This window comes from Bos taurus, chromosome 5 (assembly GCF_002263795.3).
Source record: "Bos taurus isolate L1 Dominette 01449 registration number 42190680 breed Hereford chromosome 5, ARS-UCD2.0, whole genome shotgun sequence".
In the NCBI taxonomy this organism is placed as follows: Eukaryota; Metazoa; Chordata; class Mammalia; order Artiodactyla; family Bovidae; genus Bos; species Bos taurus.
This window is the reverse complement of record NC_037332.1, coordinates 32,925,153-32,953,103: the sequence shown is the minus strand read 5'-3', so window position 1 is coordinate 32,953,103 and position 27,951 is coordinate 32,925,153. Positions and strand designations below refer to the sequence as shown.

The 27,951-nt window shown below is 39.4% G+C and overlaps 1 pseudogene; it reads left to right on the top strand.

Moving 5' to 3' along the window:
• LOC132345271 (large ribosomal subunit protein eL37-like) overlaps window positions 1-27,951 on the top strand; it is a 109,080-nt pseudogene extending 81,129 nt beyond the window's left edge.

Sequence of the window (27,951 nt, the reverse complement as noted above, 5' to 3'; positions counted from 1 at the left end):
AACTCTGCAACCCCATGGACTGTAGCCCACCAGGCTTCTCTGTCCTTGGAATTCTCCAGGCAAGAATACTGGAATGGATTGCCATTCCCTTCTCCAGAGGAACTTCCCAACCCAGGGACCGAACCCTGGTCTCTTGCCTTGCAGACAGATTCTTTACCAATTGAGCTACCATTTGAGCTACCATCTATGTAATGGACCTCAGTAAAAACCAAACACCTCAGCCTCTCTGGTTGGCAATACTCTGTGCATATCATCACATGTTGATATTATTATGCCTCTGGCTCCCCAGAGAGAAAAGAAGACCACACAAGCTCTGCATTTCAAACCTCCTAGACTCTACTCTCTGTGTATCTTCCTGGGGCTAATCTTAATATATGTATCCCTTCCCAGTTATAAATCATAACTGGGAATCTACCACTTTTCAGTGAGTTCTGTGCATCTTTCTAGAGAACTCCAAACCGGAGGGTGGTTTGGGGAGCCCCTTGAACTTGCAGTTGGTGTCAGAAATGAGGACTGTCTTGAGGACTGTGCCCTCCCACTTTTCACTTGGCCCTAAAGTTCTCACACACACTCTCCCAGTAAAACAAGACCCCAGGCCCAGAGAATACCGAACTAGTTTGTGCTTTGGAAAGGATCCATACTGAGATTAGGAGTACCCCAGGCTAGGGTGCTGGAGATCAGGGGAACCACGTCCTGCATATCCCCATGCAAGTCTGACAAATCTACTAATGGTAGGTTTACCAGCTAACTAGACATACTAAAGGAATAGGCTCTGATGGACTTTAAGGATTTTCATCCAAAGAGCACAGTGAACTAGGAAACAGGCTCTAGGTCAGGCTCAACAACTAGAAACCTAGAGTCTGTACAACATAGTCTCCTGTACAACCCAGTCCCCTGTGAGTCTGTATAACCCAGTCTCCTGTGCTTCAGTCTTCCCATCTGTAAAATGGGAATGATAGTCCCTGACCTGATCGCTTACAGGTTATTAGAAGGAAAAAATGAATAATGTGTGTGAAAAAAGTTTAGAAACCTGTGACATGCTATTTGTACAAATGGACACTATTAATACTGTATCCTACTCATAGCCATCTGATAGATGAGAGACCCAGAGCATGAAGTGACAAATCATTGCAAGTTAATAAACTGGGAATCCATGTCTCCTAACTCACATCCTGGTGATTTTTTCTAATGAAATACAGTCGTACTAGAACATTCCCTTGTCCAGAGGGCATGCTTTTGATCATTTCAAGTGTTTAGAGTGAGCAGGAAACTGTCTCTGCATATAAAACAGCTTCCACAGAAACCACTTTCCAGTGAAACGCTCCACCAACCCCAGTGGGGAAATAGTCTAAAATTAAGCGTATTGTTTTAACAATTTATTATTTATCAGGTTAGAAGCTACAGAATAAGCAAGGTAGAGTAGCTGGGGACTGCAACAGATGTGACACCTGAGAAATTAACGGTAGTGGCAGCAGTTTCAACCCGGAGTAGAAGAGCCCAATATAATTTATCATTACTGCCATCTCCATAATGATGTGCCCAGAGATTAAAAGAGGTTTAAATGATGTTCAGTTTGCCCTGAAAGAAAACAAAGGAAGGAAGTAAACGATGTGATTATTGAAGAGCTAGAGACACGGCTATCATTTTATGCTGATCACTTATTTGCATATAGATAAAACCTCAGAAAATCAACTAAAAAACTATTAAAATAATACTTTAATTAATCTCAGTTTCCTCATGGAACATAATAGGTCATTGACAAGTGGTAGAGAGTAAATACAAGCTTCAGATACAAAAGTTCAGCACTTTCCAGTCCGACTTACCAAATAGAAATCGTAGTGAGGAAAAAAGGATACATTTTTAAAAGTCATAGCAAGTACCAAATCAAAATCCCAAGAAATATAAAGAAATGTGTAGCACCTATATGAGGAAAACTATACAACTGCAGAGAGAGAAAATGAATTTGGAAGATCAGATCAGATCAGTTGCTCAGTCGCATCTGACTCTTTGCGACCCCATGAATCCCAGCACGCCAGGCCTCCCTGTCCATCACCAACTCCCGGAGTTCACTCAAACTCACGTCCATTGAGTCGGTGATGCCATCCAGCCATCTCATCCTCTGTCGTCCCCTTCTCCCCCTGCCCCCAATGTCTCCCAGCATCAGAGTCTTTTCTAGTGAGTCAACTCTTCGCATGAGGTGGCCAAAGTATTGGAGTTTCAGCTTTAGCATCATTCCTTCCAAAGAAATCCCAGGGCTGATCTCCTTCAGAATGGACTGGTTGGATCTCCTTGCAGTCCAAGGGACTCTCGAGAGTCTTCTCCAACACCACAGTTCAAAAGCATCAATTCTTGGATGCTCAGCCTTCTTCACAGTCCAACTCTCACATCCATACATGACCACAGAAAAAACCATAGCCTTGACTAGACGAAACTTTGTTGGCAAAGTAATGTCTCTGCTTTTGAATACTGAACGGCAAAACAGGATATTGCAGAGATGTCACTTTTTCTAAACTAGAGCAATGCCAGGCAAAATCTCTTTTCATATTCTTCGTGGGGTTCTCAAGGCAAGAATACTAAAGTGGTTTGCCATTCCCTTCTCTGGTGAACCACATGTTGTCAGAACTCTCTACCAAGACAAAACTGACAAAACCAACTGAGTGACTGAACTGAACAGAGGCAAAATCTCTACAATTTTTGGAACTTGGAAAAACATCTTAAAATTTCATTTGGAATTATACAACAGGCAAGTATACTGAAGAATAGACTTTTGTGAAAAAGAAGGGGGGATAGAGACAGTCCTAACATACAGAGCACATTATAGAGCACAGGGGAGGAAGAACTTTCATCTACCCTTTCAGGATCTGTGCCTACACCTGAGGATTAAACTGGCACAGACAGGGAAAAAACATACAAATTGTATTCACTGTTTTTGCATGTACCTGGGAGTCTTATGAAGAAAAAGAGATAGAACTGAGGACTTGTGCACTTATAAACAAAGAAACAAGAAATTTGTGGGGAAGTGACAAAACAGAGGTTTGGGCTAGGGGACAATAAGCTGTGAGAAAGTGACTAGGAAATATATGGGGGAAATTGGTGGAATATCAGGGTTATTTCAGTAGGTTTATACAGATCCATTTCGGTGTTGGCTTTGCAGTCTATGAATGATCTTCTCTTCTGGTACAGTGAGGGCACCTTTCTCTTGGGGAATTTTGTGACCTGCTTTTAGGTAGAAAATAGGAGAGCACGGAACCCCTTATGTCTCTGTGTTTCTCAAGTGCCTTCAACTCAAAATAATCAATACACCAAAGTGGCATATTTGAAGAGTCATATTCTGAATCCCTTCAACAGTTACAATAATTAAATCAATATGGGATGGGTATGAGCCTATTCAGATTGATGAAACAGACATCTCACAAACAAATCGCATTTATATTATGAAAAGCAGGGCATCACACATTAATGGGGACAAAACCTTACTCAATAAGTGGTGAGGAACAAATGGTCATTACTGAGGGGGAAAAATCTATTTAGATTCTTGCTTTGTATTCTATACCAAAATGACTTCAATACAAATTAACAGAACTCAATTTATGGACACTCTTGTTTCTTCATTCACTGGGAAAACGGAAGCTATTTCAGTTTCCCACCACCCCCTCCACTCACCAGCCAACAGTTTTCCCCCTATACTCTGCTTTCCCTCTTATTATTTGAGACAAATTGTCCTGCTTTTCTAGGGGGGCACTTCCTTCACTTGAGCCATAGGGTAGCTCATCCAATAGAAATGTAAGTGAGGGACTTTCCTGGTGGTCCAGTGGTTTAAGATTCCATGCTTCTAAAGCAGGGGGCACAGGTTTGATCCTTGGTCAGAGAACTAAGATCCTACATGTACATAACACAGCCAAAAAATGAAAAAGAAAAAAATTTTTTTAAGAAATGTAATGTGAGTCACATGCAGAATTTAAAATTTTCTAGGACACGACTGAGCAACTTCACTTTCACTTTTCACTTTCATGCACTGGAGAAGGAAATGGCAACACACTCCAGTGTTCTTGCCTGCAGAATCCCAGGGATGGGGGAGCCTGGTGGGCTGCCGTCTATGGGGTCACACAGAGTCGGACACGACTGAAGTGACTTAGCAGCAGCAGCAGCAGTACCAATATAAAAAGGTAAAAAGATTATGTGAAAATAATTGTAATAGCACCTTTCATTTAACTCAGTATATCCCAAACAGCATTTGAATGTGTAATTAACATTAAAGTTTTTAACAAGATATTTTGCATTCATTTGCTCATACTAAGTCTGTGAAATCTGGTATGTATTTTGTGCTTTACAGCACATCTCAATTAGGACTTGCCACATTTCAAGTGCTCAGAAGCCAGCTGTGGTTCCTTGTTACCATTTTGGACCGTTCTGTCCCAGATCTCATCCCTTCTTCCCTATCCAAGGACATCACTCATTCCCTGCATCTGTTAGATGGATGGGTTTTCATCTCTCTTCTGCATCACTCTCTTCTTCACATAAACATGCTGTTATTTTTCCAGTTTTAAAATAGCCCTGTCATGACCCCACTTATTGACATTTTCCCATAAACTCTATTTTGACTCTTTTTTGTTGTTTTCTTGTTTTGTTTGTTTGTTTTTGGCTGCACCGGGAGGCATGTCAGATCCTACTTCCCTGACCAGGATTCAAACCACACCCGCTGCAGTGGAAGGGCAGAGTCTTAACCCATTCCCTGACTGCTCTTTTTTAAAACAGAATTACTTTGTTTTGCTGCTTATCTTGTTTACAGTCGTTGTTTACAGTTTTTTTCCCACATTCTCCCCTAAATCCATTCCAAATCAGGCTTTATCTGCCAGCACTACAACAAAACTCTCTTTATGAAATTTGCCAAATGATCGCTGTATTAATAAATTCAATGCTAATTTCCAATTTTTCATCTTGCTTGTTTTACCTGATGGTGCTCCATCTAAATAGACTCTTTTGTTTATTTGGCTGCACCCCGTCTTATTTGCAGCACGTGGGGTCTTCGTTGCAGTGCACAGACTCTCCAGTGGGTCACAAGCCCAGTAGTTGTGGCATGCTGGCTTAGATGCCCCGAGGCATATGTGATCTTAGTTCCCCAACCAGGAATTGAACCCATGTCCTCTGCATTGCAACTCAGATTCTTAACCAAAGGACCACCAGGCAAGTCCCTAAATAGACTCTATTTAACTTGAGGATACCACACTCATGCTTTTCCTTCTCCTGAATTGGTCACTTTCTTTACCTGGTTCCTCTTCATCGTCTCAAACTATGAATGTTGAGGGCCCCATGGCTCAGAATTTGGATCTCTTCCCCAGCCTAATTATATCATTTACTTGGAATTGAATTTCAAGGCTCTAAATGTTATCTATATGATTTCAATATACAAATTTATATCTCCAGTCCAGATCTTTTCCCTAAACTTTACTCATGTTTCCACTTGCTCACTTAGCATTGCGCTAACAAATTACTAGAAACTGGGTGGCATAAAACTCAAAGTTATCCTCTCACAGTTCAGAAGGCCAGGAACCTGAAACCAAGGCGTCAGCAGGCTGGCTGCTGGAGGCGCTGAGAGAGAGGCTGCTCGGTGTCTCTCTCAAAGCCTCTGGTACTTGCAGGCAATCTCAGGCATGTCTTATAATGTATAGATAGACACGTTGCTCCAGTCTCTGCCTCTGTCCTCACATCGTACTGTTCCTGGTGTGTCCCTGTGTTCACCTCGCTTTCATATAAGGACAGCTGTCACAGGATTAGAACTGATCTTAATCCAGTATGATTAATGGAATTTAAATAATTACATTTGCAAAGATCCTATTTCCAAATAAGGCCATATTCTGAAGTTCTGAGTGGACATGATTTTGAGGGGATGCTATTCAGTCCAGTCCAGTACTCAACATTGTCATTTATAGCAAGTTCCCTACATACAAATGAGTTCAGTTCCTAGAGTGTGTTCGTGAGTCCAGTTTAATTGTAAGTCAAACAAAGGTAGCCGCCGCCACCACCGCCAAGTCGCTTCAGTCGTGTCCGACTCTGTGCGACCCCACGGACTGCAGCCTACCAGGCTTCTCTGTCCATGGGATTCTCCAGGCAAGAACACTGGAGTGGGTTGCCATTTCCTTCTCCAACAAAGGTAGCAGAGGTACCCAACTAACACATCGTACTGTACTTTAATAGACTTATTAATACTTTCACACAAATAATACATAAAAAAGCACAAAAAATAAAGAAAATGTTTTTAACCTTATAGTGCAGGACTTAACAGAGAAGGCAATGGCACCCCACTCCAGTACTTTTGCCTGGAAAATCCCTTGGACGGAGGAGCCTGGTGGGCTGTAGTCCATGGGGTCACTAGAGTCCGACACGATTGAGCGACTTCACTTTCATGCATTGGAGAAGGAAATGGCAACCCACTCCATTGTTCTTGCCTGGAGAATCCCAGGGATGGGGGAGCCTGGTGGGCTGCCGTCTATGGGGTCGCACAGAGTCGGACACGACTGAAGCAACTTAGCAGCAGCAGTGGCAGCAGGACTTTAAAAAGTACAGTAGTACAGTACAACAGCTGATCTATATGGGTTGGTGTCAAGTGAACAGGCAAGAAGAGTTACTGACTAGAGGAGGGAGAGGAGGTGGGAGATGGTAGAGCTGAAGGATCGTCAGCAGTAGGAGACAGAGTGAATGGTGAAAATCGCTGAGTCATATCTGACTCTCTGAGACCCCATGCTATACAGCCCAAGGAATTCTCCAGGCCAGAATACTAGAGTTGGTAGCCGTACCCTTCTCTAGAGGATCTTCCCAACCCAGGGGTTGAACCCAGGTCTCCCACATTGCAGGCAGATTCTTTACCAGCTGGCCACCAGGGAAGCTCACAGAGGGCAAGCTGCAATTTCATTCATGCCTGGCACTGATGGAATACATGTTCACATTTTTGAAGGTTCTCAACTTGAAGGTTTGTATGTACAAAAGTGACTTACTGTAATATCAAATGGGCATCTAATTTAAGATGTCAAAAACTGAACTAATCTTATCCATCTCTTTTCCATCCATAGTCTTCATCTCAGCTGATAAAAAATCCATTCTTCCAGTGGAATCCTACCTTCACCGTATATCCAAAATGTGACCACTTGTTACTACTTCCACTGTTACACTACGATCTGGGTCACCCTCACGTCTTGCCAGGATTATTGTAATAGTCTTTTAACAGGTCACTCTGCATCTATTCTTGTCTCCCTACAGTCATTTTCAGAAGAACAGCTAAAGTGACCCTGTCAAAACCCAAGTTAGATTATGAGCCTTTCAATGGCTCCCGTTTTATTCACAGTGAATGTCAGACTTCTTAGAGTCTCACAAGAGTCCCTTACCCCTCTTAATCTCCCAACTTGTCACTGCTCCAGCCACGGTGGACTCCATGCTGTTCCTTCAACAATCCAGGCAACCTCTGACCTCAGAAACTTTGTTCATGTTATTCCCTTCACCTAGAAAATTCTTCCCCGAAATATCTGCATGCCTTATTCACTCACTTCCTTTAAGTATCTTGTTCAAATATCCTTTTTAAATGAGTTCTACTCTGATCCTCCCTTGTTTATAATTACAATCCCCTACCTCCTTTCACTATTGATCTCCATATCTCTGCTTTACTTTTTTTTCCCCTCATGGCACTTACTACCTTCTAACACATCATATAATATACTTATTAATTATGTTTTTTTGTCTACTTCCACTACAAGTAAGGTCCAAGAGGGTAGGAAATGTTGTCTATTTTGTTTTCTGATGTATACCTAGAACATATTAAATGTTCAGTATTTATTAAATAAATGAAAGACATTAATTAAATGAATGAGAAATGAATGAGGAACTACTTTCTAGGCAAAGATTAAAAGGAATCACAGAGTAGGGAATTCTACATTTTACTACATACAAATTTAAAACTTTATCATGTATAATAAAACACAGATAGGCTACTATTTTATATATTTTAGAAAACCCCCATATCGCTCCCAAAGTAAGACCTTTAAAAGTTTTTAAATACATGAGCATTCATAATAAAAATTCAAGCTTTAAGTCATTTTTTCCAAATCTAGAAAAAAAAGCGTTGAGGTTATTATCTGTACTTTTGCTAACGTCTGCTTGCATAACTTTATATTTTCTCCATAATACTGATACAAATTAGGATTTAGTTACAGGACTTTTACACATTCTTAATTTTCTATCCATGCTTGTTTTTCCAAATTCCTATTGGCTCTTTGGTTCAAATTTTTATTTTAAATACTATTTTAAGCAAGTGGAAACCTAAAAAAGTAGGACAGACATTTTGAGCCATCACTGGAATTTAAAATAAGTTTTTTTTTTTTTACATGCACATGGAATTATCTTAATGATATTAAATGGCTTTACTATAAATAATCTGTTAAGGAACTTATATAAAAAGCTTTTAGGTAATTAAGGCCAATTTTTGACAGTTTTTCAATCAGAAAGGGTTGGATTGAAGCTTAAAACACACTAAGAAGCTTGCTAGTTGATCCCCTGTGTTCCTTCTGCGCTGGGGCCCCACCCACAACCAGAAGAAACTTTCTAGCCCACTCCTCACTGTATTGGTGAGAAAACCAAACCTCAGGAGTTAAGCAAGTTCCATGCTGAGTAGTTAAAACTATGACTTTGGTTTGAATACAATAAAATCTCCAGAGATTTTTTACTTCAAGTATTTATAAATTGTTAGCGTTAATATTGGAGAAGGCAATGGCACCCCACTCCAGTACTCTTGCCTGGAAAATCCCATGGATGGAGGAGCCTGGTAGGCTGCAGTCCATGGGGTCGCTAAGAGTCAGACATGACTGAGCGACTTCACTTTCACTTTTCACTTTCATGCCTTGGAGAAGGAAATGGCAACCCACTCCAGCGTTCTTGCCTGGAGAATCCCAGGGACGGGGGAGTTTGGTGGGCTGCCGTCTATGGGGTCGCACAGAGTCAGACATGACTGAAGAGACTTAGCAGCAGCAGCATTAATATTAAAAATATAGAAAGTTGGGCAGGGCAAGATGACAAAGGGAACCTCATCATTTGGAAAGCATCAGAATAAGACACACACGCTGTGCTGCTGCTGTGGCTCTAAAGCCTACCACCTTCAGAAGTCAACCTACGGCAAATGTGGCTATCCTGCCAAACAAAAGAGAAAGTATAACTGGAGTGGCAAAGCTAAAAGACGAAATACCACAGGGACTGGTCGAATGCAGCACCTAAAATCTGTATACGGCAGGCAGATTCAGGCATGGATTCCATGAAAGAACAGCACTTAAACCCCAAAGGGCAGCTGTCGCGGTATCTGGTTCATCTTAAGGATTTCAATGATTAGTCAAGCAATAAATGTTCTGGCTTTAAAAAGCAAAGTAAAATAAAAATATAAAGTTACGAGGAGTATCGTACTAAATTATTCTTTCTAAAGAAAAAATTCCCTCTAAAGAAAGTAACATTAAAAATTTTTTTAAATATTAATTTTTTTCTATAACACTGCATTGAAAAATATAATGGAAATACAGGAAAGTGTCAAAGATAAATACACAACAAATTGTGATGTAAACACTGATGAGAATACCATTAGGTCAAAAAATAGACAACAGTATTGCCAACATTTGGAAGACCCTTCTGAGCCCCTTCGAATTGCAACCACTTCTCTACCTCCTTTCCCAGAGGTAACCATTATCCTGGCTTGAATAATAGACTCCTTGCTTTGCTTTAGAGTTTCAGCCATCTAATATGCATGCCTAAAATTATGCTTGTCTTATTACTGATCTTAGAAAAACATTCAGCATTTCCCCGTTAGGTAAGATGTTAGTTGTGTTTTTACAGATGACCTTTATCACACTGAGGAAGTTTCCTTAATGTTGAACTTCCTAAAATGATTTCTGTATGTCAATTGATATGACCATAAGAGTTTTCATCTTTAGACTGTTAATATGGTGAATTATGTTGATAGATTTTGAACAATGAACCAGCTTTGCATTCCTGAGACAAAGCTGACTTGGTCATGGTGTATTATTCTTTTCATATTTTGCTAGATTTAATTTGTTAATATTTTTGAGGATTTGTTTATAAGTGATACTGGTATGTAGGCATTTAGTTGTTGTATTCAGAAAACTAAGATCATGGCATCTGGTCCCATCACTTCATGGCAAATAGATGGGGAAACAGTGGAAACAGTGTCAGACTTTATTTTGGGGGGCTCCAAAATCACTGCAAATGGTGATTGCAGCCATGAAATTAAAAGACGCTTACTCCTTGGAAGAAAAGTTATGACCAATCTAGATAGGATATTCAAAAGCAGAGACATTACTTTGCCAACAAAGCTCCGTCTAGTCAAGGCTATGGTTTTTCCTATGGTCATGTATGGATGTGAGAGTTGGACTGTGAAGAAAGCTGAGCACCCAAGAATTGATGCTTTTGAACTGTGGTGTTGGAGAAGGCTCTTGAGAGTCCCTTGGACTGCAAGGAGATCCAACCAGTCCATTCTAAAGGAGACCAGTCCTGCGTATTCTTTGGAAGGAATGATGCTAAAGCTGAAACTCCAATACTTGGGCCACCTCATGCGAAGAATTGACTTATTGGAAAAGACTCTGATGCTGGGAGAGATTGGGGGCAGGAGGAGAAGGGGACGACAGAGGATGAGATGGCTGGATGGCATCACTGACTCAATGGACATGAGTTTGAGTGAACTCCAGGAGTTGGTGATGGACAGGGAGGCCTGGCATGCTACAGTTCATGGGGTCGAAAAGAGTTGGACACGACTGAGCGACTGAACTGACTGTACTGTCTTTGTCTGATTTTGGTGTCAGTATAATGCTAGCCTCATAAAATGACTCGAGAAATGTTTTGCCCATTTTTACTTGTTAGAAAAGATTACATAGAATGGTTTTATTTCTTTAAATGTTTGGTAAAATTCTCCAGTGAAATTATCTAGGCCTGGAGACTTCTTGCAGAAGTTTTAAAACTATGAATTCAATTTCTTTAATAGTTATGAGATATTTGGTGACAATTGTGATAATCTTTTTTTATTCCTCCAATTGGTAAATAATGTTTTCTCTCTTTCTTTTTTTTTGGGGGGGGGGGTTAATATTAATAGACATTTATTAATTTTATAGATCTTTCCAAAGAGTCAGCTTTGTTTCACTGATTTTCTTTATTGTTTTCCTGGTTTAAATTTTATTGATTTCTGCCTTTATCTTCATTATTTTCTCTCTTTAACTTGCTTTGTGTTCATTTTGCTTTTTTTTAGCTTCTTAAGGAGGAAGCTTAGATTATTGATATAAAATCTTTCTTTTCAATATAAGCATTTAATGCTATAATTTCCCTCTAAGTAGGGTTTCCCTGATGGCTCAGTTGATAAAGAATCTGCCTGCAATGAAGGAGAGCCAGGTTCTATTCCAAGTTCGGGAAGATCCCCTGGAGAAGGAAATGGCAATCCACTCCAGTATTCTTGCCTGGAAAATCCTATGGTTAGAGGACTGGGGGGCTACAGTCCATGGGGTTGCAGAGTCAGGCACGCCTGAGTGACTAGCACATACACGCACTGCTTTGTCTTCATCCCACAGTTTCTGTTATGTTGTATTTTATTTTTGTTCAGTTTTAAATCTTGGCTAATCTTCCTGAAGACTTCCTTTTGACCTGTGGCTCATTTAGATGCATATCATTTAATTTCCAAGTATTCAGAGATTTTCCTTTTATTATTCTCCTATTTACTTCTAGTTTTATCATATTATTGTCAGAGAACATACTTTTTATTTTATTTCCTTTTCAAAAAATTTCTTAAGATTTCTTTTGTCACTCAGAATATAATCTACCTTGGTGAATGTTCAAAATGTACTTGAAAAGGATGCTCATATAGTAGATTGCATTGATTGATTTTTAATATTGAGTCAGCTTCACATTCCTGTGATAAACTCTCCTTGTTGGTGTTGTTCTGTCACTCAGTCATGTCAGACTCTTTGTGACCCCATGGACTGCAGCATACCAGGCTTGCGTGTCCTTCACTGTCTCCCAGAGTTTGCTCAAACTCATGTCCATTGAGTCGATGATGCCATCCAAGCATATCATCCTTGTCACCCCCTTCTCCTCCTGCCCTCAATCTTTCCCAGCATCAAGGTCTTTTCCAATGAGTCAGCTGTACTCATCAGGTAGCCTAAGTATTGAAACTTCAGCTTCAGGGTCAATACTTCTCATGAATATTCAGAATTGATTAGCTTTAAGATTGACTGATTTGATCTCTGTCCTCAAGAGACAGAGGACTCTCAAGAGTCTTCTCCAATACCACAGTTTAAAAGCATCATTTCATTGGCGCTCAGCCTTCTTTACGGTCCAACTCTCACATCCTCATATGACTACTGGAAAAACCATAGCTTTTACTAGATGGACCTTTGTTGGCAAAGTGATGTCTCTGCTTTTTAAATACACTGTCTAGATTTGTCATAGCTTTTCTTCCAAGGAGCAAGCATCTTTGAATTTCATGGTTGCATGCATCGTCTGCAGTGATTTTGGAGCCCAAGAAAATAAAGTCTGTCACTGCTTCCATTTTTTCCCCTGTTTGCCATGAAGTGATGGGACCAGATGCCATGATCTTAGTTTTTTGAATGTTGAGTTTTAAGCCAGTTTTTTCACTCTCCTCTTTCACCTTCATCAAGAAGCTCTTTAATACCTCTTTAGTTTCTGCCAAAAGGGTGGTATCATCTGCACATCTGAGGTTATTGATATTTCTCCTGGCAATCTTGATTTCAGCTTGTGCTACATCCAGCCCAGCGTTTCGCATGATATACTCTGCATATAAGTTAAATAAGCAGGGTGACAATATACAGCCTTGACATACTCCTTTCCCAATTTTGAACCAGTCCCTTCTTTTTTGTCCGGTTCTAACTGTTGGAATTCTTCTTGGCCATGGTAGATTATTCTTTTCATGTGTTGCTATATTCCATTTGCTGTTGTTAATATTTCTGTCAGGTAATGTTTCTATTAACATCAATTAGATGCAATTATTTGATAATGTTCAGTTCTTCTATATCCTTGGTAATTTTACTATAATAATTACATTGTTTATTAAGAAGTGTTTACATCTCTGATGGCAATTATGCATTTTTGTATTTATGCTTTCAATTCTACAAGTTTTTGCTCCATGCATTTTGAAGCTCCATCGTAAGGTTCATTGACATCAAAGAGCATTATGTCTTCTTGGTGATGGATCCTTTTATCATTATGTAGTGTCCCTATTTACTGTTGGTAAACTTTTTGCTATGAGATTTCTTTGTTTGATATTAATAGAGCCACCTCAGCTCCATTTTGATTAATGGTATAAATAATTTTTCCACCCTTTTACTTTTTGTCTACTTATGCCACTGTATTTGAAGTGAGTTTCTTACAGATAGCATACAGTTTGACCATGGTTATTTATCTGTTCTGACAATTTGTCTTTTAATTAATTTGTCTGGGACAGGAACCACCAACCTACAGCCCATCCATGGGCCATATGCAGCTCACTACCTGTTTTGGTGTTTAATCATAAGGTATACTTGGAACACAGCCAAAACACTTATTTATGCTTTGTTTATGACTGCTTTTGTGCTACAATGGGCAAATTGAACAGTTGTGACACCCTGGCCAGAAAAGCAAAAATATTTATTATCTGGCCTTTTACAGAAAAAGTTTGCCAATCTCTATAATTCAGATAAAGCCTTTATATTTAATGTAAATATTGATATGTTTGGGTTTAGGTATATCATGTTAATATTTATTTTCTGTTTATTTCCTCTTTTTTTGTTTGTTTCCCCTTTTCTGCTTTCTCTTGAGCTATTTGAATATCTGATAGTATTCCATTTTAACTTGCCTACTCTGATTTTTGTCAACATTTATTTGCATAGTTTTTAGGTATTGCTTTAGGGCATACTTAACATTTGACACATTTAGAAATAGTATTGTACCACTTTTCATGGAATGTAGAAATCCTACCATCTTTTAAGTCCCTTCATCTCCCCTGCTTTTATGTTGGCACTTTCTTACATATTATATCAACGTATATTCAAACTATTCAGATAATTTCATAATTTTTGCTTTCAAACGTCAAACACTTTTTAAATAACTCAGTCTATTTTATTTACTCAGACATTTATCACTTATATCGCTCTTTTTAAAACATTGATGTTCTAGTTTCTTTGGGTATCAGAGTCAGTTTGCTAGCAATAAAATCGCTTAATTTTTCTGCATCTGAGAATATCTTTATTTCATTTTCTTTTCTGGAGGATATTTACTCTACATTTTTTTTTTCCTTTTTTTTAAGCATTTTTAAGATGTGCTACTTCCTTTCAGCCTCTGTGATTTCTGGTGAGAAATTCACAGTCATTCAAATTGCTTTTTCTCTATAAGTAAGGCATCACTTTTCTCTGTCTACTTTCAACACTTTGTTCATTGCCTTTAGTTTTCAGCAGTTTGATTATGATGTTTGAGCACATCGTTGCATGTATTTTACTTGGAATTCTGTGAGCTCCTTGAATTTTTAGGTTTGTTATTTGCCAAATTTGAAGTTTTCAACCATGATTTTTTCAAACATTTTTCCTGCACCATATTCTCACTGTTCTCCTTCTGGGATTCTGATGACATAAATGTTAGATCTTTTGGTATTATCTCTGAGGAGAGCAAGGTCCCTGAGGCGCTGTTCTTTTTCTTTCATCTCTGTTGCATATATGCTGCTGCTGTGCTAAGTCGCTTCAGCCGTGTCCGACTCTGTGCGACCCCATAGACGGCAGCCCACCAGGCTCCCCCATCCCTGGGATTCTCCAGGCAAGAACGCTGGAGTGGGTTGCCATGTCCTCCTCCAATGCATGAAAGTGAAAGTGAAGTCGCTCAGTCGTGTCCGACTTGTAGTGACCCCATGGACTGCAGCCCACGAGGCTCCTCTATCCATGGGATTTTCCAGGCAAGAGTACTGGAGTGGGGTGCCATTGCCTTCTCCACTGTTGCATATATAGATAATTTCTATTGATCTATCTTCAATTCCACTGACTTTTTGACTCCTTCTTCTGTTGCCTCTATTACATTATTGTGTCCAGTAAGATTTTCTTTTGTGGTTATTCTATTTTTCAGTTCTAAAATTTCCATTTAATTCTTTTTTACATATTTTCTGTTTTCTCTGTAGATACTTTCTATTTTCATTCATTGCAGGGATATTTGCCTTTATTGCTTGGAACATTTTAAAATATCTTTGTCAGATAATTTCAACATCTGGGCCTTCTTGGCTTTGATGTCTACTCATCATTTTTTCCCACATCAATTGAGATTTTCATATGCTCGGCAATTCTGGATTGTATACTGGATGTTTTGAATGTCGTGTTATTAGACTCTAGGTCTTTTCTAAATCCTATAGATCATGTTGATATTTTTACTTTGGACAACTGACCCAAATGGTTCAACTTTTGAAAGACTGAGGTTCTTTTGGTTGTGGTTTCGCAATCAGTTTTACTTTCAAAGCTTTTGCCACGCTGCTCAGGTGTGTCCTGTGGGTGCTCCATGTAGCAGCTAGTCTGGGATTTAGACAGAGTCTCTCTTTTAGTTCAGTTCTCAGAGTCTTTGGTGGTGTTCAGGATTGGACCATGTTCAGAGGTAAGTCCAGGATTTTGGAAAGAACTTTTATGGGCTTATGTTTCCAAACTCCTCTTTTTGCAATCTCCCTGCTACTTTTAAGTTCCTTGAGCTCCCCTGTTTCAGTCCTTAGGCCAGAAACCTGGGACTTTACTCTGTTCTCCCATGCACTTGCCATGACTGTACTGAATTTGGCGCAGATGGAAGATGCGGGTTGGTGGAGGGAGAGAAAGAATGGAAAAAACAACAGGGGTTTTTGGAGAGAAACCCCTCTCCCTTGGAGAGAAAGTTCTCTCTTCCTCAGAGTTTAGGTTCCTGTTCCTGTCCCTGTCACTGCTGCAGGATTACTAGGGGGCTGGGGAGCAAGAAAATGAAGAAGAAACCCCAGGAGTTCCTCTGCTCTTTCTGAGCATGAGAACCCCTTTTCCAAGAAGATTTCTAGAGCTCTCTCTATTTGTGCTCTCCCAAGTTCAGCCTTACTCGAGTCCAAGGAGAAACCAGGGTTAAAACAGCAAACTGTCTATTTGGTGGCACCTTCAAATCCTGGTCTTAATTCCTGATCTTCCTGCCACTGTTTATGTTACAGAATCATGAACTAGCTGTACCACACATTCTGTCCAGGTCCAGGTTCTGTAGTTACATTTAACAGCGACACACGTTGGAGTATGCTTATTTCACCTTACCCAGAACTACAATAAAACATTTTAATTGAAAAAGTATAAAATTAGAAAATTCACATAATCAAAAAATAAGTAAGAAAAAATATTGGAAATTCACCACTCTAATAGAATTACTCTATGCATTTGGCATATACCACTTTCCAGATATTTTATATACAAATAGATTAGTTTTAATATGTAAAATTGGAATTGATGTAGATTAGTGGTAAAAACATGAATGCTGCCTAATTTAAATTTCTTCTCTACTGTTAATAGTTTATGTAATCTTTTTATATTTAAAATGGATAACCAACAGGACCAGCTGTATAACAAAGGGAACTCTACTTGGTGTTATGTGGTAGCCCAGATGGAAGGGGAGTTTGGGGAAGAAAGGATGCATATATATGTATGGCTGAGTCCCTTTGTTGTTCCCCTGAAACTATCACAGCATTGTTAACTGGCTCTACTCCAATACAAAATAACAAGTTTAATAAAAAAAAGAAAAAGAAAGAGAAAAAAATAAAAACAAACAAAAAATAACTTGTGTGATCTTGAGCAGACTACAAAATCTTTCAGTATAAGATAATCATGAATAAACATCTGTAAAATAGGAGTCACATCATCTGTCTACTTCATAGATTGTGTGGGTCACTTTAGTTAATATCTGTAAGGCACTCAATAATGCTTAATACATAATAAGTTCTATATAAGTATACATGCTGTTATGTATGTTCTCTTTTTACTAAAAAGAAAAATCACTCTCAAACTCAATTCAACTAAGATGCATTGAAAACCTGCTATGTTGCTGTCATTAAAAAGTCAGAGACACTTTATTGATGATGGTAGTGGTGTATGGCCATGGCAACAATGATTTGCTGGTCTGATTATTAGTTAAAATTTTTTACTTTGGCAGAATTCTAATTGGCAAAGAAAAGTCAGAATCCTTGGAAAGAAAGTCAGAATCCTCTCCCAGGTCCAGCTGCATTCCCTGTGAATGAGTCCTCAGCATAGAAGAAGTCCTCTCTAAATAGCTGAGTAGGAGGAAGCTCAGGAATGAGAACTGGGGGTGACCTGGAAGTCACATCCCATCCTCTAGTTCTGGATCATATAAACTGAGGTGGAGATGTGACTGTCCTTGAGTAACACAGAGAGGCCTGCTGTGCGACTCATTTTCCCGTTTGTTTTTTTTAAAAGTCTATTTTTCTCCTCTTTTGGCCAGAAGAAAGGATGCTGGTGAGGTTCAGAACATGTTCCCCCAATACATGGCACCTTGGCAACTTGAATATTTTAAGCTAATATAGATAAACAACAAGTATAGGAAGGTCACACTGATTTTCCCTCTTATCCCTAATGCAGGTTGTAGGACCCTCTTGAGAGAGATACCCTCCCGACACCTAGCACACAGAAGTGCCCTCATCTCCAAAGGGAGAGGGAACCAAACAAACAGCCCTTGATGATTTCCCCCCAGTTTGCTAGCCTAGCTTCAACCTTTTGTTCTATCATGCTTTTCCCCTTTCTACTCTTCATTAAACCTTCTATAAGAACGCTCAGGCTTAACCTTTTTTCCAGGTCTTCATTTTCTTGCAAAAGCACATATGTCCCTTAAAACTCCTATTAAATTAATTTGTATGCTTTTCTCCTGTCAACCAGTTTTTGTCAGTTTAATTTTCAGACCCAGCCAGGGGTCAAGGGAAAATTTTCCTTCCCCTAAAATATTAAAAAGGAACTCTAATTGTAATTTTTGAAGAATTCTTCACTGCAAAGCCATTTAGATTGGTGAGTTTCTATTTTATGAGCTCCTGAGGGCAATTCATATTTCAGCATTGTGCAGTAATGATGTTCAGATCAATGAAGCAAAGTCAATAAGAAAATACCAAGAATAAGAAAAATTGTTCAGTATGGCTGCTTAAAATGTTATTTTTATGCATGTGCATACTTACATTTAATAAATAATAGATATAATTACATAAAATACATTTAGGAAATATTTTCAAAGTTTTGATGTTTAAGGATTTGGTTTTAGTAATTTGGAAATTTTACTTATGTGTCATGAATATTTCATTTACTCATGGCTCCAGATGAAGGTGTACTGTACTGAAAATAAGTATTTCTACTGGTAATTTTTAAGTGTTTTCTTTAAAAATATTAACACTATCATTAAATTTAAATTCACATTATGCTGACTCTTCATACACTGACTTTTAAACCAAGTGTATTGTGAAATAATGTATATTGAAAAATCTCCTTTTTAAAAAACAACAGGGAATCCTTCATGGTCCAGTGGTTAGGACTCCACACTTCCACTGCAGGGAGCATGGGTTCAATCCCTGGTTGGGGAGCTAATATCGTGCATGCTACACACTACAGCCGAAAGAAAGAAATTTTAAAAAATAAATAGCAAATGTTTGAAAAAAAAACTATTTCTAACACCAGTAGCAAGTAGAATATGGACTTAAAAAAACAATTCACATATATTAAATGTTACAGTGGATGGATGTTAAACAAACTGTAGGAAACTACAATGATTTTTAAAGTTGATTATTTTCCCCCATTCTTACGCTTTTTTCCTCTGATAAGACTTTTATATAATTTCCCTCCAGTACTGATATAGCCAGAATTTATTGAACATTGTGCTGTGCTTTACGTATATTATTCTCATTTAATCCTCATCACAGACCTACCTACTACGCTTATTATCTCCTCTTACTAAGAAAACAGAAACTTAGAAATGTTAAGTAGTTTGCTCTAGGTCCCATAAGTCAATGGAATACAAGGTTTTAAACCCAGGTCTATTGGGGGCCAAGAACCCCAGTAAATTACTGACTATGATGCAGAAATAAATACCCTGTGGAAATGTAAGGGAGCTGTTCAATTTCTCCCGGGACAACCTCTTACTCCTGCATTTAATCCTTCTATCCCCATCTTCCCTACTTGATTTATATAAAGGAGTATTTCTCCAAGCAAAGAACACTTTCTTCTGACCCATGAAAGAGAAAAAGAATGGAAAGACAGCTCATGTTTTCCCTTGGGTAAGCAGCTATTTTTCAAAGACCTTTATCCGTCGTTTCAGCAAATGATGTCATGGTAGCCTGGTCTGGTATGTGGCAAGCACTCAGAAATGTCCATCTGATATGACCTCTGGGAGAACTATGTCTCCCTTTCTACTCTCTGAAGCAATTCTTCTTCGTGGAGGCTGTTGTCATGCAAAACTAGGGTATTTTTGACACTGTCATTTTACAGATGTACTGTATTTTCCAGCTGCTAATCTTAGAAGTGGAAATAATGATCTCGAGCTTCATTTCCCCCCTCTATTAGAGCTGAACCCTGTAATTTTGCTCATCAGATTTGCAAATGAAGGTTATCTTATACTGTTTAGCTTGGTTTAAACGTTATCACAGTGGGCGGTTATACTCCTCCTGTCATGCTGATGAGAAGCGTGCCTGCCTGGCTGTGTTCACCAAGGCCTCCTGCCTGAAGAGGGGAGGTGTGGAGAGGGTGCTGGAAATCAATGGATGGGGTCAGTTAAGGAAGAGGATGACAGGGTCCAGAGCACTCAGCTTGGAATGCCTCCACCTCCCTGGTTCTTCAGCATTTAACCATCAAAGAGTGGTTTTTATCACAGAGATTTACACTTGCACAACCATCATCTTAATTCATTTAATAAGCCCAATAGCCCTATCGAGATAGGTTTTATTACCCTCATTTTCTACACTGGGAAACAGTTCTATTAAGTGGAAAAAATTGATTCAAGTGGGGTTTTCCAGTTGGAAATCCAGACCCAAGTGCCCGCCACCCAAGGTAAAGGATGGTGATGGAAACAAGTACTACATGTTTCAGGCAGTCATGCCTTCCTTCCCCGCCCCCTGACTGGCTGCTTCTCTAACTTCTTCAGCTCTTACACCCACTTCACTCCTGCTTCAGTCCTCTGGTTTCTTGCTGTTTCTGGAACATACCAGCTGCACTCTGGCCTCAGAACTGTTGTGGTTGCTACAATCCTCCTCCAGATAGTAGCACAGCTCATTCTCTCACTTCCCTAGAGGACTGCCCAAATATGAAGTTATCAGAGAGCCCTTTCCTGGAAACCCCACACATAATAAAGCCCTCATTACACTTTACCCCATGCCCTGAGTTTGGGGCAAAATATGCCCCAGGCACAGACCAGCAATAATAAAACTGACTCAAATTCAGTCTGCTTTTTATTATCACTGTGCACTAGAAATTCTAAACATCAATGATGGAATACTCTTCCAATAAAAAAAACAAAAACAAACCTTTCCTTGGTCTAAGTTCTAGACAATTACCATGATTACATTTCTAAACATCTAAAATGCACACTTGAAATTAGCACATTTTAATCATTTATTCTTTAACAAACATGGTGTTCTACTCTTTAAAAAACTGAGATATAGTTGATTTACAATGTCATGTTAATTTCAGCTATACAGCAAAGTGATTCAGTTATATATACATACATGCTGTACTGTGCTGTGCTTAGTCACTCAGTCGTGTCCAGCTCTTTGTGACCCCATGGACTGTAGGCTGCCAGGCTCCTCTGTGCATGGGGATTCTCCAGGCAAGAATATTGGAGTGAGTTGCCATGTCCTCCTCAAATATATATATACACACACATATATTCTTTTTCATTATGGTTTATCACAGGATACTGCATACAGTTCCCTGTGCTATACAATAGGACCTTGTTGTTCACCCATGCTATATATACTAGTTTGCATCTGGAAATCCCTAAATCCTAATCCATCGTTCCCCCATCCTGTCTCTCCCTTGGCGACCACAAGTCTGTTCTCTATGTCTATGAGTCTGTTCCTGTTTTGTAGGTAAGCTCCTTCGTGTCATATTTTCGATTCCACATGTAAGTGGTATCATATGGTGTCCATCTTTCTCTTTCCGACTTAATTTGGTATGGTAATCGCTAGGTCCATTCTTGTTGTTGCAAATGGCATTACTTCACTGTTTATGGCTGAGTAGTATTCCACTGTATGTCATGTACCACACTTCTTTATCCATTCATCTGTTGATGGATAGTTAGGTTGTTTCCAGAAATATGCTGTTCCACTTGAAAGTGCTTGGGCATGGTATTCTACTTGGAAGTTACTTCAGAGAAATCTGAGCTATACAGTCAGCCTGACACAAGTAGACAGGATGATACATATTGTTTGCAAGTAAATTTGTAATATAATTTTGAGCTTGCTTTGGGTGCTGCTGGTCATCCCAATCCTTGTGTGGTATAGACAAATTCCTATGTAAGGATCAGTCGTGGGAAATGATAAGTCAACAAATCTACCTATCCTCTGCTGAACATGAATATGCAAAAGAGACCTATTTTGAGGAAGTCATTGACAAATTTGCAGATATTAAGGCTTAAAAACAGAAACCACAAATTTATTAATTTCTGTCACAGGACAATATCTCCTCTTTTTCATAAATATTAATATATTTCTGAATTTTTAGTCCATTTAATTATCTTTAGTTTTTTGTTGTTGCTGTTCAGTCACCAAGTTATGTCCGACTCTTCATGACCCCATGGACTGCAGCACACCAGGCTTCCCTGTCCCTCACCATCTCCCAGAGTTTGCCCAAGTCCATGTCCATTGAATTGGTGATGCCATCCAACCATCTCATCCTCTTTATTTTACTTTTTATTACTGTTATTTATTTTATTGATGTGATTATAAAGTTTGACAAAGCAAAAATTTCACTGTCTGCTCTTCTTTTCTGGACATTATTATCATGTGTTTTATACTAGTTATCTATTGCCATCTAACAATATTACCACAAACTTAGCAGCCTTTAGGAACACACATTGTCTCGTCTTGTCTTCGGGTGAGGATGAGGCTAGGCTGCTAGGCTAGGCTGGGTTCTTCAGTTTGGGGTCCCCCACCACTGTAATCAGCTGAGGTTAGGCTAGAGAAGGACCCATGCTCACATGGTTATTGGCAAGGCTCAATCCCCATGGGCTGTTGGACAGAGGGTTTCAGTCTCTTCGTGGATGTTGACCAAGCCAGAGGCTTCCCTCAACTGTTTGCCACCTGGGCCTTCCCAATGTGACCCTCAAAGCCAACAAGTAAGAGAAATGGCAGCAGGATTATGTAAGGTAATCCCATTCCATCATCTTCGCCTTATTCTATTGGTTACTGAAAAAAGAGTCTGAAATGCAGTACTTGGGTACAAGGGTGCAGTCTCAAAAATGATAGAATGATCTCCATTCATTTCCAAGGCACACCATTCAATATCACAGTAATCCGAGTCTATACCCCATCCACTAATGCCGAAGAAGCTGAATTTGAAATGTTCTATGAAGACCTACGAGACCTACTAGAACTAATACTAAAAAAAAGGTGTCCTTTTCATCACAGGGGACTGAAATGCATAAGTAGGAAGTCAAGAGATACCTGGAGTAACAGACAAGTTTGGACTTAGAGTATAAAACAAAGCAGGGCAGAGGCTAACGGAGTTTTGCCAAGAGAACGCACTGGTCATAGCAAACACCCTCTTCCAACAACACAAGAGACAACTCTACACATGGACATCACCAGGTGGTCAACACTGAAATCAGATTGATTATATTCTTTGCAGCCAAAGATGGAGAAGCTCTATACAGTCAGCAAAAACAAGACCGGGAGCTGACTGTGGCTCAGATCATGAACTCCTTATTGCCAAATTCAGACTTAAGTTAAAGAAAGGGAAAACCACTAGACCATTCAGGTATGACCTAAATCAAATCCATTATGATTATACAGTGAAAGTGAGAAATAGATTCAAGGGACTAGATCTGATAGACAGAATGCCTGAAGAACTATGGACAGAGGTTCGTAACATTGTACAGGAGGTGGTGATCAAAACCCTGCCCAAGAAAAAGAAATACAAAAAGGCAAAATGGTTGTCTGAGAAGGGCTTACAAATAGCTGAGTAAAGAAGAGAGGTGAAAGGCAAAGGAGAAAAGGAAAGATATACCCATCTGAATGCAGAGTTCCAAAGAATACCAAGGAGAGATCAGAAAGCCTTTCTAAGTGGTCAGTGCAAACAAATAGAGAAAATATTAGAATGGGAAAGACTAGAGATCTCTTCAGGAGAAGGCAATGGCACCCCACTCCAGTACTCTTGCCTGGAAAATCCCGTGGATGGAGGAGCCTGGTGGGCTGCAGTCCATGGGGTCGAGGAGAGTCGAACACGACTGAGCGACATCACTTTCACTTTTCACTTTCATGCATTGGAGAAGGAAATGGCAACCCACTCCAGTGTTCTTGCCTGGAGAATCCCAGGGATGGGGGAGCCTGGTGGGCTGCCATCTATGGGGTTGCACAGAGTCGGACACGACTGAAGCGACTTAGCAGCAGTAGCAGCAGCAGAGATCTCTTCAAGAAAATTAGAGATACCAAGGGAACATTTCATGCAAAGATGGGCTCAATAGAGGACAGAAACAGTATGAACCCAACAGAAGCAGAAGATATTAAGAAGAGGTGGCCAGAATACACAGCAGAACTGTACAAAAAAGATCTTCATGACCCAGATAACCACAGTGGTGTGATCACTCACCTAGAACCAGACATCTTGGAGTGCAAAGTCAAGTGGGCCTTAGAAAGCATCACTACAAACAAAGCTAGTGGATGTGATGGAATTCCAGTTGAGTTATTTCAAATCCTGAAAGATGATGCTGTGAAAGTGTTACACTCAATATGCCAGCAAATTTCGGAAACTCATCAGTGGCCACAGGACTGGAAAAGGTCAGTTTTCATTCCAATCTCAAGGAAAGGGAATGCCAAAGAATGTTCAAATTACCACACAATTGTACTCATCTCACACACTCAAAATTCTCCAAGCTAGGCTTCAATAGTAGATGAACTGAGAAGTTCCAGGTGTTCAAGGTGGATTTAGAAAAGGCAGAGGAACCAGAGATCAAATTGCCTATATTTGTTGGATCATAGAAATAACAAGAGAATTCCAGAAAAACATCTATATCTGCTTCATTGACTACACTGAAGACTTTGACTGTGTGGATCACAACAAATTCTGGAAAATTCTTAAAGAGATGGGAATATTAGACCATCTTACCTGCCTCCTTCGAAACCTGTATGCAGATGAAGAAGCAAGAATTAGAACTGGACATGGAACAATGGACTGGTTCCAAATTGGGAAAGGAGTACATCAAGGCTGTAGATTGTCACCCTGCTTATTTAACTTACACGCAGAGTACATAATGAAAAATGCTGGGCTAATTAAAAAGAATACATTTGAATCAGTTCTAATGAGGTGGATGAAACTGGAGCCTATTATACAGAGTGAAGTAAGCCAGAAAGAAAAACACCAATACAGTATACTAACGCATATATATGGAATTTAGAAAGATGGTAACAATAACCCTGTATACGAGACAGCAAAAGAGACACTGATGTATAGACCAGTCTTTTGGACTCTGTGGGAGAGGGAGAAGGTGGGATGATTTGGGAGAATGGCATTGAAACATGTATAATACCATATATGAAACGAGTTGTCAGTCCAGGTTCGATGCATGATACTGGATGCTTGGGGCTGGTGCACTGGGACGACGCAGAGGGATGGTACGGGGAGGGAGGAGGGAGGAGGGTTCAGAATGGGGAACACATGTATACCTGTGGCGGATTCATGTTGATATATGGCAAAACCAATACAATATTGTAAAGTTAAAAAATAAAATAAAAAAAAAGAAAAATGCTGGGCTAGATGAAGCACAAGCTGGAATCAAGATTGCCAGGAGAAATATCAATAACCTCAGATATGCAGATGACACCACCCTTATGGCAGAAAGCAAAGAGGAATTAAAGAGCCTCTTGATGAAAGTGAAAGAGGAGAGTGAAAAAGCTGGCTTAAAACTCAGCATTCAAAAAACTAAGATCATGGCATCTGGTCCCATCACTTCATGGCAAATAGATGGGGAAGCAGTGGAAGTAATAACAGTCTTTATTTTCTTGGTCTTCAAAAATCACTGGAGATGGTGACTGCAGCCATGAAATTAAAAGCCGCTTGCTCCTTGGAAGAAAAGCTGTGACCAATGTAGACGGCATATTAAAAAAGCAGAGACATTACTTTGCCAACAAAGGTCCGTCTAGTCAAGGCTATGGTTTTTCCAGTGGTCATATATGGATGTGAATGTTGGACCATAAAGAAGGGTGAGCACCAAAGAATTGATGCTTTTGAATTGTGGTGTTGGAGAAGACTCTTGAGAGTCTCTTAGCCTAGAGGAGATCAAACCAGTTAATCCTGGTTTGACTGAAATCAGTCCTGAATATTCATTGGAAATTAGTCCTGAATATTCATTGGAAGGACTGTTGCTGAAGTTGAAGCTCCAATACTTTGGCCACCTGATGCAAAGAATTGACTCATTGGAAAAGACCCAGATGCTGGGAAAGATTGAAGGCAGGTGGAGAAGGGGAAGGCAGAGAATGAGATGTTTGGATGGCATCACTGAGTCAGTGGACATCAGTTTGAGCAAGCTCCAGGAGTTGGTGATGGACAGCGAAACCTAGTGTGCTGCAGTCCAGGGGGTCGCAAAGAGTCAGACACCACTGAGCAGCTGAACTGAACTGAACTGATAGAAATAAATAAGTAACCATCCCACAAAACTCTGGTTGGCATCATGGGTCAGGAATCTGTTTATAGCAAGAGAGAAGAACTAAAATTTTATGAGTCCTGAAAGAGAGATGTTCTGTGACATTGGTCAAACGAGAGAAAATCAGAGGTATACATTTGTGACAACACAGACCTTGCCTGAGCTTTATCAACTTTGTATGTGTGTTGGGGAGAAGTGTGTGGGGAGGATGAGGTTGTAGCAAGTACTCGGCGGCTTTATCAAATATTACTGGATATTCAGGTTGAATATAGATCTGCAAGTTATGGAATCATTACTCACAGGTCACCCAAAGCCCTTTAATCAATGGACATCTCCAAAGCATTTTAGACTTTCACAGTATATTAATTGGGCTAAATCAACCCTGAATATTCATTCGAAGGACAGATGCTGAATCTGAAGCTCCAATACTTTGGCCGCCTGATGCATAGAGCTAACTCATTGGAAAAGACCCTGATGCTGGGAAAGACTGAAGGCATGAGGTGAAGAGGGTGACAGAGGATGAGATGATTGGATGGCATCATCAACTCAATGGACATGAATTTGAGCAAACTCTGGGAGTTAGTGAAGGACAAGGAAGCCTGGTGTGCTGCAGTCCATGGGGTTGCAAAGAATCAGATATGACTGAATGACTGACTATAACAAAGCTAAATAATAGCCTTATTTTTAAAATCAGAGACTTCAGCATAAATTTATGTGTCTTTCATGCTTACATGCTTCATGGCTGGCACTAGCCAAGGCTCTTTTATACAGGAGACATCGTGTTTTATTATTATAACCATTCAAAAAAAAAAAAAAAGGTCTGTTGTGACAACTTCAGATTTCCTTTACAAGGAAATATCTATCTTGGCCTCATGGAACGTTTGGAACTATGTCCCTTATAAATAGAACTCGCACTATTTAGCATCATTCTTTTCCAAAATTTCCATAGTTCTTAGTTCTAGGAACAGTAGTATGAATATACTCAATCTTCTGAAAAATAAAGAGTTATCCTACTGCAGATCCAGGTACTCCACAAGGACTGTCCACTTTAACCTTCTTAAAAGTAGAACATTCATTCATACAAATAAACATCCATATTTAAAATTAAGCCTCTGGGAAAGGTCTTTAGAGGGAAGTGACTCACTTGTCATCAGCCCCTTATTCTCCTTTGCCCCTCCTCTTCTACCTGCCTGGAACCTGAATGTGATGGCTGGAGCTCCAGCAGCTCACCTGTGACTACAAGCACATGATGACTAGGAGAAAGGATAGAAGAAACCAGGACCCTGAAAATATCATAGAGACATCAGACCACTCCAGGAGACCTACCTTAATTTTATTATGCAACAAAAATAAATAGGCATTTATATTTTAAAAACCACTGTTTTCTGGATTTTCTCTTATATACAGCCAAATTTAATCCCTCATTGAAAAGCACCTGCTACTTTTTGGATTTTGTCAAGGAGTTATCTCATGAGCTGCACTCACTCTTTAATCTCAGAGAAAATAATCCCAGAACATGAGTATGGCCAAATTTTAAACTATTTGATTTTCTTATCCTTTCCATTGCTGTCATAACAAAACTGCTTTCGTAGACCTACAAGCTCAAAAATAAATTTTCCACTGTTGGTCTTTTCATTTAAGAAGGTGAGAATGAGGAACACTGGAAAGACCCTGTGGAATACTATAGTTTATGTCAAGAAAACTCTGAGAGTGTTTTATATGTTTCTATAAATCAAAGAAATGTTATAATTAAAGTGCTCTCCTACAGTGATGGAGAACCTGGCTGAAACCATATTGCTGAATTCAAATCCCAGTTCTACCATTTACTAGCTATGTCATCTGGGCACAATATTTAATATCTCTCACCTTGAGTGTACTCTTCCATAAAATGGGATAAATACGAGCACCCCCATCATAGAGCTGTATGAGGAATAAAAGTATATAATTAGTGCTTGGTAATGGTTATTATTATCACAGTCTACCTTATATTAATTACTTTTAACTGTGTTTTTATCCCTCTAGTTATAAGCTTTTTCAAAGCAAGGATATGTCTTATTTATT